Genomic DNA, 15,280 nt, shown 5'->3' on the forward strand with positions numbered 1-15,280 from the left:
TATGATCCCATATGTATGAAACTACAGAAAAAGCAAGTCTTGTCTAAAGTGACAGAAAGCAGGTGAGTGGTTGCCTAGCGCCCGGGATGGAGGTGACAGACGGACTGGGAAGGAACACAAGGGAATATTTTTGGGGGATGGAAATGATCTCTATCTTGATTGTGAGGGTAGTTACATGGGCGTATAAATTTATCAAAACTGATAGAAAGGTACACTTAAACTGGGTGCAATGCACTGTCTATAAATTATACCTCAATAACACTGATTTTTTTTTTTTACAAGTAATGGGCCAGAATAGCAGGAAATTACTGCTTCTGAAAGCAGACCGAGTTCAGGGATAATTTCCTCCATGATAAGACCAGCATACTTTCATCTAGATAAAGCTGATGGCAATACTTACAGCTCTTGGGAACAAAATGATGATGCACAAATTGTGAATAATGGCAGTCTTCTACCATCGTAAATGATTTTACAGGTCAGGTGCACATTAAACTAACTGTAACCAGAAAATGAAATAACGTAGTTCTGTGATGACTCACAGAGGTATATGAATTATAGCCACAGCTCTCTGGTGAGCTCAGAGGCGCTCGTGCATGTTTCCTACACAGTTATGGTGGACCATACCTTCGTGGGGTTAGAGCCAGTACAATGATACAGATTTTCATAGACGGAACTTCCCAGGAAAACAGCAAAATATCACTTGTTGACCATAGTTCATTCTGCAGGTAGATATCTTTTGCCTTTTCTGATGCTTGATGCTGGTTAACATTTAAAAAAAAAAAAAAAAAGACTCACTCTCTTGACATAGAACTTCACCTTTCTCTTAAACTAAACAACATGGAGCAAATATCTCTTTGCTTCTGACTGATTACAAATTATTCCGTTCTTCTCTTAAAGAAGCTTATTTTTAGGCCGGGTGCGGTGGCTCACGCCTGTAATCCTAGCTCTCTGGGGGGCCGAGGCGGGCGGATTGTTTGAGCTCAGGAGTTCGAAACCAGCCTGAGCAAGAGCCGTCTCTACTAAAATTAGAAAGAAATTAATTGAACAACTAAAAATATATAGAAAAAATTAGCCGGGCATGGTGGCGCATGCCTGTAGTCCCAGCTACTCGGGAGGCTGAGGCAGGAGGATCGCTTGAGCCCAGGAGTTTGAGGTTGCTGTGAGCTAGGATGACGCCACGGCACTGTAGCCCGGGCAACACAGCGAGACTCTGTCTCAAAAAAAAAAAAAAAAAAAAAAAGCAGCTTATTTTTAGTTATATATTTCATGCCTTGCTTACACTTAATTTTTACTTGTAGTTCATTGGTTTGTTTACTCTACTTAACCATTTAAAAAATTCAATAACATTGTTTTATGTCATTGAATCTTTTTTTTTTTTTTTGGAGACTGTCTCTCTCTGTCTCCCTGGCTAGAGTGCAGTGGTTTCAACATAGCTCACTGCAACCTCGAACTCCTGGGCTCAAGCAATCCCCCCTGCCTCAGCCTCCCAAGTAACTGGGACTACAGGCATGTACCACCATGCCCAGCTAATTTTTCTATTTTCTGTAGAGACAGGGTCTCGCTCTTGCTCAGGCTGGCCTCAAATTCCTGAGCTCAAGGGATCCTCCCGCCTCAGCCTCCCAAAGTGCTAGGATTACAGGCATTAGCCACCATGCCTGGCCTCACTGAATCTACTTTTGTGGGAAAGTCAGACTTGTTTTCTATTGACAATAGTGATAGAGAGTGATAGTAGTGATGTCCATTTCCTTGGGACATAATTGTATTTTAATGAAAAATAAACCAGTTTAAGGAAAAATATTACTAACAAACAATAAGCATATGGTAAGAATTGTGTGGCCCTGCTCCAGTGTCTGAGGTTTGGGAAAGCCTGGTCCCTTTTTGGCTCTGGCGTTTCGTGGCTCTATGACAGGGACGGTATGGCCTCAGCTATGGCATCTACATACAATGGAGCAGGGTCAGTGTGACTTGCTGTATGACTTGGACATGTCACCTGTCAACTCAGAACCATCTGATCCCTACAACCCTTTCTGGCCCTTGCATCTCATGACTGTACCTCAGTCCTCTCCTGTTGGCTTTCCCGTGCTCCCTTCACTCCTCTGTGCAGAACACACAACTTTTCTAATTCTCTGGGACTCAATTTCATTTCTATTTTGAATTCCCAATACATGGAGAAACCAGAACCTACATCTCAGGCCATGTAGGGTTCTCTGCATTCTGCTTCCTTCCCAGGTTATATCTAAATGACACAGGGCTTGGGTTGCTCCAAGCTGGTGAGAGGGGAGCATCTGGTACTCGAGTCACCTGCCATACAGGCAGCTCTTGATCCATCCACTGTCCCATACACTCTCAGCCAACAGTCAGCAGAGCACATCCCCGGCCCAGGCCTTGGCTCCTTCATGTCCAGTGGCTCTGTGGCCACTCTCACGGCACCACCAGGCTCTGTCTGCCTGGACACAGCACCACATATCCGTTGCTCTCCGACCTTTTTCAGCCACTCCCAGACACTGCTTTTGAACCCACCATTGTCACCACTCTCAATATTTTCCCCCTCTCTCTTCCTTTTCCCAGCACAGAGGATTCCTTTTGCTGATCTCCGTGATTAGTACAATCACAGTGGAAAATCACCTGTCATTTTCCCCTCAAATGTGCACCTTCCATGTTGAAGTCTCCTTCAGGGAAAAGTTGGCATCATCTCCCCAGCAAGGTTAAGCTTTTGGAAACGCAAAGGCAAGCAGCCCTACCACAAACCTTTCCAAAGAGGGGAAGAAAAAAGGAGAAATGCCAGGGAAGAGAAAAGGAGAAATATCTGAAGAAAAACAAAGATGGGTAAGTAACATCTCAAAACATTATCCTACCAGCCTGGTAGCCTTAGCTGCAATCATTCTGCCTTTGCAACAAAGGCCTGAGCCTTCAAAGATCACCAGAAGGATTCCAGGAAACCCTGAAGGAGAGAGTAGCTCACTCTTGCTCTCACTGGGAGATATGCAGAGATAAGGTAAGAGTCTTTATGGCTCATAGAATGCTTAAGACACCATCAACATCTAGACAAATATTAATAACTACTATGAGAGCTTCTCAATTCATGCATGATCCCATTTGACCCTTGCAAGGCCACTGGGCAACAGACAATATAAAAATCCTCATTTTACAAATAAAAAAATTCCAAACTCAGAGAGGTTACTTGATAATACCTGCCTTGAATTTGACACCAACCACAGTAGGGCTCAGGGGTACAGACAGATCCTTGCATTCCTGCTAAAGCCACCATGCCTCCAATGCCCCACTTCCAATGCAGCCGGCCTCACCATCACAGAAGGTTTACAAGAACCATCCTAAGGAGGTGGCTATAACTGAATGCGATTATCCACCTCCCCAAGAGGATGTGCAAGGAGGATAAGCCCATCAAGCCCGCTGCCCTTATTTTACCTTCCAGGTTATTCCAGGATCTCATCCCCAGATAAGATGATTTATTAAGCTCTATTATTATTATTTATTAAGCTCTCACTCCTGTCCACCTTCTAAAATCTCCCATGCGTGGCACCCTCCGGAAATCAGGGTCTGTCATCAGGAAGATCCCTACATACTTACCCTCTCCTCTAAGCAGCCCTTCATCTTCTGCCTCCTTGCAATATGGCTATTCCCTCAGGACACTGCTCCCCCGTAGCCCTCTCGGTAGTGGTCTTGTTCTCTCCTGTGTAAACCCCTGTGAGCTACATTCCACTGGCCTGGAGGAGGGGCACTCATCGCTGCATCCAGACTATTGTTCCTCCCACTTTCCTTAAAACAAAACAAAACAACAATGGGACAATGAACTGAATCCTGGGAAGCATGTGCCACCAGACTGTACCCCTTGTTTCTTGTGAAGCTATCTGCTGGCCTCCTCGTCATTCCCTTTATTCGTTGAAGATTTAAAAACCTATCTTATGGTCTCCCCCACCTCCATTTCTTTTTTTTTTGAGACAGAGTCTCGCTTTGTTGCCCAGGCTAGAGTCAGTGCCGTGGCGTCAGCCTAGCTCACAGCAACCTCAAACTCCTGGGCTCAAGCAATCCTTCTGCATCAGCCTCCCGAGTAGTTGGGACTACAGGCATGCGCCACCATGCCTGGCTAATTTTTTCTATATATATATATTTTTAGTTGTCCAGATCATTTCTTTCTATTTTTTAGTAGAGACAGGGTCTCGCTGTTACTCAGGCTGGTCTCAAACTCCTGACCTTTGAGCGATCCACCCGCCTCGGCCTCCCAGAGAGCTAGGATTACAGGCGTGAGCCACCGCGCCCGGCCTCCACCCCCATTTCTGACACCTTTCTTGACAATTTAACATCTTCTTAAATGACCCATCCACACCCAGGACTCTTTGTTTCCTGGCCCCTCCCCTTCAATGAACTTGACCTCCCCTCTAGCTCAGCCACCCACTCACAGGCACACCCTAGGCTTGGTCATGACCAACATCTGCACCATCTCCAAAATCTCAATTTCAGACATCCTTTTCTGGGCCTCCTCCCATCTCTCCAGCTCCCTTCCCCGGCACCTGAGCAGGTGGCTGGAGAAAGACCCACATCCTTGCTGCTTGGTCTCACTTTGAGTTTATGATCACAAAGCTCCAGAGCCAGTAAGCTAACAACATTCTGCTAGCCATTTCACTCTCTACTCTTTCCTCCACACACCTCCAAGACCCCCTTCCTGGCCTCACTTTCAGCAAATGTCCTTCTTTTTGTTTCACTGAGCAGCATCTGGCAGCACTGCTCCCTCCCTTGTCATCGGGAGCTCTTTCCTTGGCTTCCAGGATACACACTCTTTGGGTTTTTCTCCTTCTTATCATTCCCCTACTCAACCCTTGGCTCAGCTGTTCTCTCTCCAACTGCACTCATTCCCTGGGTGTATGGATAGGCAGGTACAAGGCTTTCTACAGTATCTATATGTTAGTGACTCCCCATTTAAATCCCTAGCCTCTGAGTCCGCCTGTCTTCCTTAAGATACAGACTCATGTATCTAATTGTCCACTTGTTATCTCTACTTGAAGGTCTACTTGGCAATTTAACATGTCCAAAATGTGTTCACTTCTCCCTACCCGGAACAAAATCTGTTCCTCATCTCTGTGAAAGGAACCACCATTCATGTAGCTGCATAAGCCAAAAACCACGTAGGCATCCTCGACCCCTTTGTCTCTCACTCAACTCCAATCCATCTGCAAATTCTGTTCTGCCTTAAAAAAAAAAAAAAATCCCTAATTTGGCCCTTTCTCCCCACTTCATTTCCAGCCATAGTGGTCCAAGTCACCATCGTGACTCCGCCAAGAGCCTCCTAACTGGCTTCCCTTCCTCTACTGGGACCTCTCTACTGAGCTTCTACGATAGCGCTCTCCAAACAGACCCCAGAGTGATCTCTGGAAGACATAAGCAGATCATCTCACGCCTGCTCCCAACACTCCAGTAGCTTCCCATCACACTTAGAATAAAATCCAAGGAAGACCAAAATCTTAGTAAGATCTTTTACGATTTGGCCCCTGCCACCTGGACAACCCCTGTCCCCACACCACTCTCCCTCTCTCACTGCCACACGGTTGCTCTTGCTGTTTTTTGAACGCACCAGGCACGTTCCCAGCACAGGGCGTTTGCCCTTTCACACCTCGGCCTGCGGTGTCCTTCCTCCGCGGTCCTCAGGGCGCACTTCCTCGCCTCATTCAGCTTCCTGCCCAAACGTCTGCTTCTCAGGAGCCGCCTCCCTTGACCACATTCTCTATCCCTTTTCCTGCTTTATTTTTTCCTGATTGCATTTTACCTGAACGCATCCTGTTTGAACCTGTATTTTAGTTACTGACTTGGCAACTAAAACAGAAGCTTCGCAAGAACAGGGACCCACCTTACTGTTGCATACCCAATTCCCCGAACAGCGCCTGCACACAGGAAGCTCTCAGAACATATTTGTCGAATGAATGAATGACTTGCTAAAGGCAATGGGGCAAATAAGTGGCTATCCAGCAGATTTCCATGGCCACACTTTTCACGTGGAGAGAGATAGCTACACCTTGTGAGTCGAGGCAGGGCTCAGTTCCTTTCGTCCTCCCGCCTAATGGGGGAGTCAAGACTCCGCAGGCGGTGAGCCCGGATCCAGGAGCGGCTAAGTGGCCCTCTCTATGGTCTCGCTCCCCAGGCCCCTCCTCCCCAGCGCCCGGCGTGCCTCTATGGTTCTTCCTGTCATTAGTCGGGAGGGGGCGCTGTGCGCAGGCGCGAGGTGACGCCGCGGCAGGGCCGGAAGGAGCGCAGCGGCGGTCTGGGCGACGGCGACAGAGCTATCGACTGGCGACTAAACGCCACGGCGGCGGAGGCTTCAGAGCCCGCCTCGCTTGCCGGCGAATTGAGTAGCGAGTAAGTGTCGGCCGCAGGGCGCTGCCGGCCTCCGCGGCAGGCCCTGGGAGGCAAGGTAGCCTCTCCTGAGGACGCCTCCATTAAGCCCCAGGGTGGGGGTGGGGGCGGGGGCGAGGGCTGTGAGGGCCGCCGAGCCGGGGGACGCGAGCCGAGGCCCGGGCGGGCCCGGGGGCCTCGTTGGGCGCCAGTGAGCCCCGTGAAGCGGGGGCCGGCGGCGAGGCAGGAGCGACAAAGGCGCTGGGCGCCCGGGCGACCCTTTCCCAACGGTCCCTCCACTTCGGGAAGTTTCGTGGGCCGTCCCTCGGCCCGCTGCTCGGGGGCTACAGCCCTGAAAGACCGAGCTTTCTTCGGTGGCCCCTTCATTTGCCTCACCTGGGCCCCAAGCTGCAGGGGGGAGGCGGTGTCCGTGCCCCCGACCGCGGCCTGGAGAAGCGGAGGGAGATGTACCGTGTGATATTGAACTCCAGCCCCGGCTCCGAGCGGGTGACGGCCAGTCCTTTCTAACCTTCCCCACTCAGTTCCGAAGGGGTGTCTTTCCGCGAAAGTTGGCGACTATCACCCACCACTCGTGAGGACACAGCAAGTGTGTCAAAACCCTTTTGCAGCGCGGATCGTGCTAGTCCACCTCACGTTCCTACAGCGCCTCGCATATGCCTGGGCGCTGGGCGGGGAGCAAGGCCAATGCGCGCGCTTGCGAGGTGGCCCTCATACCGGGTTGAACGATAATCCGAAACTTGGGGCAACTTGTAACCAACCTCAGAGAGCCTGTGGTGTGCCAGTTACTGTTCTAGGTTCCGGGTTTCCGATATAAATCACCTGGGGCCCTGTTAATCACTCCTACACTGTGATAAGTGCCTTGGTAGCAGTTGCCCTGAGTACTTTGATCATGCAAAGAGAACACTGCTGGGGGAAGGGGGAGAAGACAGGGAAGGTTTTATGACACATCTCAATTTAGTAAGCTTGCTTGTAGAAAACAGCTAAGAAATGGCCTGGCTTTGGTTTGGGTTTTGTGTCCATAATTTATTGTGCTTGAGTGTAGGGAGTGGTGGTGAATTTGAAGAAATGGCTGGAGAGCCTGGGGCCAGATATTGTACACCCCCTGTAAACCTCATTAGAGGATTTAGATTTTTATCCTGAAGGATAGCAGTGAAGACTAATAAAAGAGAACCCTTGAAGCCCCTTTCGAGAAATTTAATAAAGTTGAGATATGAGTCACAGAGACTGAAAGTTTATGAAGTAGGATGGGTGAGAGCCTGTTTGCTAATTATAATATGAGCTCCTATTTAATGTGTTTACTAAATTCTAGGCTTTACCATATTCTGGATCTTTACAGGGGGCATGACTAATTCTCACACCTGACAATGTCATCATTATAACTGCATTGTTAATAATAGAACAAAATATACAATCCTAATGTGCCAAACACTGTTCTAGGTATTTTCCATATGTTTTTTTAATCCTCTCAATGACATTAGCTTCCGTTATTATCTTTATTTTAAAATGCAGTAAACTGAGACACTGAAAAATGACCTATCTAGTCACAAAGTTTGTAAGGTCAGAGCTGGAACTTGAACTCAGTTTGGTTCTGGAGTTCATGCCCTAATTATTCTGCTATATACCTGTGATTGCTGTATATTCGGAAAGTACTTCTGGAGTATCTACTTTGTGCCAGGCAGTGTGCTATGTACTGAGGTTTTGGGAACAAGTAAGAACTGCCTTCTGGGAACTAAAGTTTTAGAGGAGACCAAAATTAACACATTATTGTATTTAACTCACACTAGTTTTGAGCCCGGGGTCTCGTAAAGCATGTATAATTCACACGTCTCTTTACCTTGGGAGCCTCATGGTGCACAGGCAACTCATGCTGCCGTGCTGTAGCATACATAATTATGTGACAGGTGGCCCCCTGGGCAAAACCCTGCAGTTGGTTTTTGAAAATCTTACTTGACGTTCTTATTGTTACAATTAATATTGATAATTTAATTCTAAAAATGTGGATTTAATGAATAGAAGTCAGTAAATTTTTTCTGTTTGTTTCCCTTTAAATTACACTTAAGCCTGACAAGTCAAGAAAAACACTTTACTATTAAGAACTATTTTTCAAGTTTTCACATTACTAATTTTCAAGTTTTTATATTAATTTTTTATTAAAAGCATAGAAAACAATAAAAAATAACAAAATTTTTCATTAAATTAGAAAGGATAGTTTTGTTTTCGAAGTTTTTATTCTATTTTCATAATAAAACACCGTGGCCCCCAGAAAAAATTTTTTTTTCTAATGTGGCAGTCAATGTGTTAAACATAGTTTCCTAAAGGTATGAAATTATCATTGTGGTAAGTCCTTTGAAGAAGTGAGGGATGTGTGATTGAACTCTGTGGGTGGGGAGGATAGCTAGGAAATAGTCAGGAAAGGCTTTTCTCTGAGGAAATAAAGAACTGAAGGATGAGTAGAGTTAATTTGATCAAAGAGACAATGAAGAGGAATCATCCAGCCAGAGAAGAGCCTGAAGTGGAAGAAGGGGCATGGCGTGTTCAAGGAACTGAGCTGTTGTTACTGGTGGACAGTGACGGGGGGAAGCTATGACGTGAGGCTGCGTCGGTCATCAAGGGTCATAGGATGGCAGAGTTTTGTAGGCCATGTATTCTACCGTGGTGAGATTTGTAGTTTTAAAAAAATAACTCTCAATGCTATATATTAATAAAAATATGTCAGTGGGTGGAGCCTACAAGGCTGTACTTGGGATAAAAAGGGCAGAGTGTCCTGAGCTCACAAAAGATTTGATTCTAAAATGATTGCTGAAAACATAGATTTTTACCCCTTGAGGATGAGGATGTACCTACTTATCTGTCCTAGTTTCCAAACTAATTTTCACTTGACAGTTGAGGAGAATCTTAATGTTTTATGTTAAACTAGCCCACTCACTAAAGATTTTGAATTTAATTTTTGGTTTAAAAGTTTCCTATCATGGAAAGACACTGATAACAGGATTTTTAGAGCTCTTTTAAATTCTATTTAACACATTAACTGCCATGTGAGTTGTATTTAACTCACACTAGTTTTGAGCCTTGGGCCTTGCGCAGCATGTAACTCACATGTCTCTTCACTTCGGGAGCCTAGAGAACTATTTTTCAAGTTGCCTATAACTCAAGGACAGAAAACAATAAAAAAAAATAACAAATTTTTCATTAAATTAGAAAGAATTGTTTTGTTTTCGAAGTCTTTATTCTATTTTCATAATAAAACTCCATGGCACCAAGGAAACAAATTTTGTTTCTAGTGTGGCAGTCAATGTGTTAAACTCTACACTAATCGTTTGCATATAATTATATATCTGTAATTATGGATGTTATTTTACTTCAGTTTCATTTTGTCTACATATTAAAGTTAACACACATTGTGCTTTCTTATTCTGAGCTCATCATCTGCCTTGTTCTTCCTTAATAGCATCACCATCTTCTAGTCACCTGATCTCAACATCTAGGTCAACTTTGACTCCTTCCTTCCTCTTGCCCTGATGGCCAATTAAATACAAAACTCCCATTGGATCTAACTCTGCAGTCAGTATCTTGTATTTTCTTTTCCTCCCCCTACATACTGTTATCTCTAGCTCAGACTTCACTGGCTCTTGTCTCGTGGCACCAGATGTCTCCTGTAGGCTGTCCTACACATTGCAGCAAAGTTAATTTTTCTAAAGAACAGCTCATTGTGTTGCTTCCCGTTGGTTAGAAAATAAGATTTGATCTGTTTCAGTTATCCATTGGTGCATACCAAACCATCCCAGAACTTACTGACTTCATACAGCAGTTTTATTTGTTGACGGTTTTGAGCTGAGATTGGGAAGGACTTGCCTGGGCTGTTTACCTCTGGTTCATATGCTTTTAGCAGAGGTGGCCAGTACTGGAGAATCCACTTCCAAGATGGTGTCTTCATTCATGTGTCTTGTTAGAGACTGCTGGAAGGCTGGGCTCAGCCGGCCCTTTCCCTCTCCATGTAGTGTCAGAGCTTTCTATGTGGTCTCTTCCACATAGAAAGGTATTTAGACTTCTTATCTTGTGGCTTTGGGAGCCCTGGGCGAAAGCTGTTGTCTTCTTAAAGGCTAAATCCAGATCTGGCATGGTACTCAGTTTAGCTTGAGTGTGGCTATCCCTGCTAAGCCTTCCCTGACTGTCTGCTTTCCCCCAACTGGAGTAGTCTCTTTATTCCACTAGTGTCTTTATAGTGGACTTAATTTTGTTCATATTTTCTCTTAGTGATGGAACTTTGAGTTCTTTGAAGCAAGATCCATGTGAGATATTTTTTGTATTCCTCATGCTGTATAAAAAATTCTCATATAAAATGTATAAAAATTTGTTATTTAACAAATTGTTATATAAAATGACAGTACGGTTGTCCCTCCATAACCACAGGTTTTGTAACTGAGTGTATTTTTGTTATATTGATTAAATATTAGCACAGGCTTATAAAGGATGGCTATCCAAAGAATGGTTAAGATGAGCAACTAGTAGTTGAATGAAAAGCAATAATAATTTATAGACACTTAGAAAACATGCTAGGAAGAGGTGTTACAGATGTGTCAGGTTCTTCCAGCCCAACTCTGCTTTGCCCACTTGGGAAGTCAAAGGGATTAACTCATTAAATTTGAAAGTCTTTTATTAAATCCAAATCAGTGTTGCAAAAGTGACAGGCATACATATTTATGGAAATTATTCTGGAAAGGAAGGTCACTACAAAACTCCAGTATCATACAGTATTATTTTAGGAGCATATGGAAGGAAAAATGGAGCAGCAACATGAATAGAAGAATGAGAAGAAAGTGATTGGTCAGAGACAGACTCCAGCATTCTGGTCACGAGAAAGTGAAGGTACAATTTTGAAAACCAGAAAAGTGGGTGAGAAAACCATGGGTGAGTCCTTTTTTTTCCTGACTTTGTTTTCCAAATTTTCTGTAATGGCAGTACGTGGTAACTGAAGGAAGTCCTAGTAAACTTGTTGTTGCTTAGGCATGTTACCTGACTCTGGTTATATGACTATGATGAACAAGAGCTCCAGTCTTTGACATAGGAAGATGTTTTCAGAGCCACTCATTCAGCAGCTGTGCTAGGCATTGCAAATACAGCTCTTAACAAGACATATCAAGAGCATTTGGAGAAAAGATATTGAAATATGAACTCTTTCTCATTGTATGTTGATTCATACAAGGAACAGAAGGGGATAAAAAGATCATTAGGACAGTTGGAGAGGAAAGAGAACATAGAACTGCCATCTAATTTTCTTAAAATTTTACAATATAGGAATACTATATATAAGATTCTCAGTAATGAGATGATGAAATATATGCTGACATTTGGTTCTAATCTATAAGTATTAACCCAGTGATGCCCAACCTTTTTGGCAACAGAGACCGGTTTCATGGATGACAGTTTTTCCACAGATGAGGGTAGGGAGTAGGGGGCAGGCAGAACTCAGGCAGTGACGAGGGATGGGGAGCTGCTGTAAACACAGATGAAGCCCAGCTTGCCTGCCACTCACCTCCTGCTGTGCACCCCCCATGAAGCCCCCCTCTTCCTAAGTTTCATGGAAGACAATTTTTCCACGGACGGGTGGTGGGAGGCAGTGGAACTCTGTGGCCCAGGGCTTGGGGACTGCAGCATTAACCCATATATTTGACTATAGAGTATTGTCATAAATGTACTTGTGATAATTTTTATAATAAAGGGAAGAGGCAAGAACTGAAATTTTCTTGGGTGGCATTTTCTATTTCTAGACTCCACTTTTAACTGTTTTTTTCAGTTTTCTGATCAAGAAGCAAACAGTAAGACTTATATATAGCTTCTTGCTACTTCCAGAGGAAAAATGAAGTTTGTTATAGCAGGAAGTAAAAATTTTACTGTGACTAGTTATCATGCTAGTGAAGTGTAACTTGGAAGGGGAAAATAAAAGTTCTTCCTTCTGCCTCCATCTATTGCATTTACCATATACAAAGTGGCTTCTAGTATATTATTTAATCTTCAGCACAGCCTTACAAGGTAAGAATAGTTATTTCCATTTCACACATAATAATAATAGCTGTAATGTCACATTTGCTATGTGCAGGCACTATGCTAAACACTTTATATATGTGTAACTCAAATTTGTTACATTTAATTTGATTTATTTTTTAGAAACAGGCTTTCTCTGTCATCTAGGCTGGAGTGCAGTGGCATGATCATAGCTCACTGAGCCTTGAACTCCTGGGCTCGAGTGATCCTCCTACCTCAGCCTCCTGAATAGCTGGTACTACAGGTGCATGTCACCACACTCAGCTAATTTGTTTTGTTTTTTTTTTTTGTAGAGATGAGGTCTTATTCTTGCCCAGGTTGGAGTGCAGTGACTGTTGACAGGCAAAATCCTCCTGCCTCAGCCTCCAGAGTGGTGGGACTACAGACCTGTTCCACCACACCTGGCCTCAATTAATTTTAAAACAACCATATTATTCTCCTTTTATAAATGAAGAAACTAGGCCCAGGAGATTAAGCAGTTTACCCAGAGTCACTGATTTACTAAATGGTGAGACCAAGATTTAAACCTAGGCTGTCTGGTACGAAGTCCAGATGAAGGGACTGAGTGTCAGGAAGTTAAATGACCTGTTACAAAGACCTATTTCTAGTCAAGAGTGGAAATTCCATCATCAGACTTTTTCTCCCAACAGGGGCCACTGATGTGCTACTCATGAGAAATTTTTTTAAAGCACTTCTGGTAATCTGCATAACCAGAAACTTGAATTCTAACTAAATTTGGTATAAAATGAATCACATTTCCCTTTGATTTCCAGTGTAAAATTGAAGGAAGCTAGTTGGGGTAAAAGAAAAAATAAGAAATTTGGATGTTGGAATTAGTGTTCAAAATACTTTTTAAAAATCTTATTTGGAGGCCAGGCGCGGTGGCTCAGGCCTGTAATCCTAGCACTCTGGGAGGCCGAGGCGGGTGGATCACTCAAGGTCAGGAGTTCGAGACCAGCCTGAGCAAGAGCGAGACCCCGTCTCTACTAAAAATAGAAAGAAATTAATCGGACAACTAAAAATATATAGAAAAAATTAGCCGGGCATGGTGGCACATGCCTGTAGTCCCAGCTACTTGGGAGGCTGAGGCAGAAGGATTGCTTGAGCCCAGGAGTTTAAGGTTGCTATGAGCTAGGCTGACACCACGGCACTCACTCTAGCCCAGGCAACAAAAGCGAGATTCTGTCTCAAAAAAAAAAAAAAAATCTTATTTGGAGAAAAATAAAGTACTTGATTAGATGCAATTCAAATTTGATACCAGAGCTTTTTCCTTTATGCTATGCTATCTATAAATAATATCAGTATCATTATTTTCAATGAAAGATCCACTCTGGCTTGGATTTGTAATTTTTAAAAATTGGGATACCTTTGTTAAGTTATAGATGCCATAAAGTTCTATTGTAAAACTTGAACGTGGTTTTGATGTACTTTATATAAAACTTCATATTCAATAAATTGGAAAAATGCTGGTATTAGTTGACTATTAGCTGTTTGTAGACACCATTTAATGAGAGGCCAGGGTCTGGGGCTAACTTCCTCTGGAGCACATGGTTTCTCCAAGGAAGGCAAAGAAGATTGAGATTTTCTCAGGCAGAAAAGCGTCGGATGACTGGGTAGATCACAGATAGGCTCTTGGAACTAAAAAGGCCCATAGCAGTTATAATTGGCCCTATTTTATTATTTATTGATTCGCATTTCTCTAATTTTCATCAAAGTAAGAAACTAGTTTAAAAATCAAATTGTACAGAAAGACTAGAAAGTTCTGCTGACCTCTAACTACTGTTTCACAAAGGCAACTGCTCTTTTTCTCACTCTAAAATTAACCATTAGTCTGACTTTTGTCATCATTTTCTTGTGTTACTTTATGGTTTTTATCACCCAAGAGTACATCCCTAGATACTATAGTTTAATGTTACCCATTAAAAAATTTTTGTATATCTTTTAAATCTCCTAAGTTTTTTTCCTTCTGTTCCTTTCTTTTCCTTACAGTTTATCTTTTGTTGAACCTGAACCATTGACCTGTAGTTTCCCAGAGTCTAGATAAGTATTTGTGAGTCTTTTCGAAAAGTTATCAGTCCCCCTCATAGAGTCATTTTGGACATTTTTTCCTAATGGGCTCTCCCCCATTAAATACTAAGGAATAAAATTTTCCTCGAGCCTGTATTCTAGAACTTGGCTGCTGCATCCAGATCCATGACCATACTCTGATTCACTTCTTTTGGTGAGACTGTAGGGAGTGTTCTTTCCTCACTGTCTTGTATCTGCGGCGTTAGCAGCTGATGATTTGTTGATGACGATGTTAGCAACAGTGTCTAGATCCAGTAATCCATTGAAGGGTGCAAAATGATGGGATTTTAATTGACATTTTCTTCATTTATATTAGAACACTTTTATAAAGAAACCATTCTTTGTCTTAGATACCCAGTGATAGAGTTAATTCAGGAAAGGTAAGAAAATGCCTGATTCTTTGCTTTTAAAGATGGTATCCACTGCCTATCATCCTTTAAAGATGACCTTTTTTATGAACTTTCATTTATACATTTTCTTAAGAATTTTATGCCATATCAATAATTATCCTTACTGAAACTCAAAATATGGTCTATGTCCAGTGGGTGCCTCTTCAGGCCTTTTTTTTCTGATTCTGACAGAGCCCAGTCTTGATAAATAGTCTTTGATAGCTGCTTTGGTATTTAATATGACAAGAGACAGGATGTTCTAGACTTATTCTGTATAGTGCCTGTCTCAGACTTGGAATTAGTGATTTGTCTAAAAAGCCCTGGTTTCTTTTGGTGAAAAAGAAGTACTTCAAGTATACTTCAAGAGTATAATTGAGGCACTATGGATGTTCATAGCTACAAGTAGATCATTTTTTTTT

At 43.2% G+C, this 15,280-nt stretch overlaps 1 protein-coding gene across 1 annotated transcript in view; it reads left to right on the plus strand.

Annotated features, from left to right (window-relative positions):
* The first annotated feature begins 6,168 nt into the window (after nucleotides 1-6,168).
* Nucleotides 6,169-15,280, plus strand: part of RNF216 (ring finger protein 216) — a 155,272-nt gene continuing 146,160 nt past the window's right edge. Inside the window, exon 1 of the mRNA XM_012638905.1 lies at nucleotides 6,169-6,366. The gene's annotated coding sequence lies outside the window, so the exon portion shown is untranslated. The remainder of the gene's footprint in view (nucleotides 6,367-15,280) is intronic.

Source organism: Propithecus coquereli, unplaced genomic scaffold, assembly GCF_000956105.1.
Source record: "Propithecus coquereli isolate 6110/MARCELLA unplaced genomic scaffold, Pcoq_1.0 Scaffold137, whole genome shotgun sequence".
NCBI lineage: Eukaryota > Metazoa > Chordata > Mammalia > Primates > Indriidae > Propithecus > Propithecus coquereli.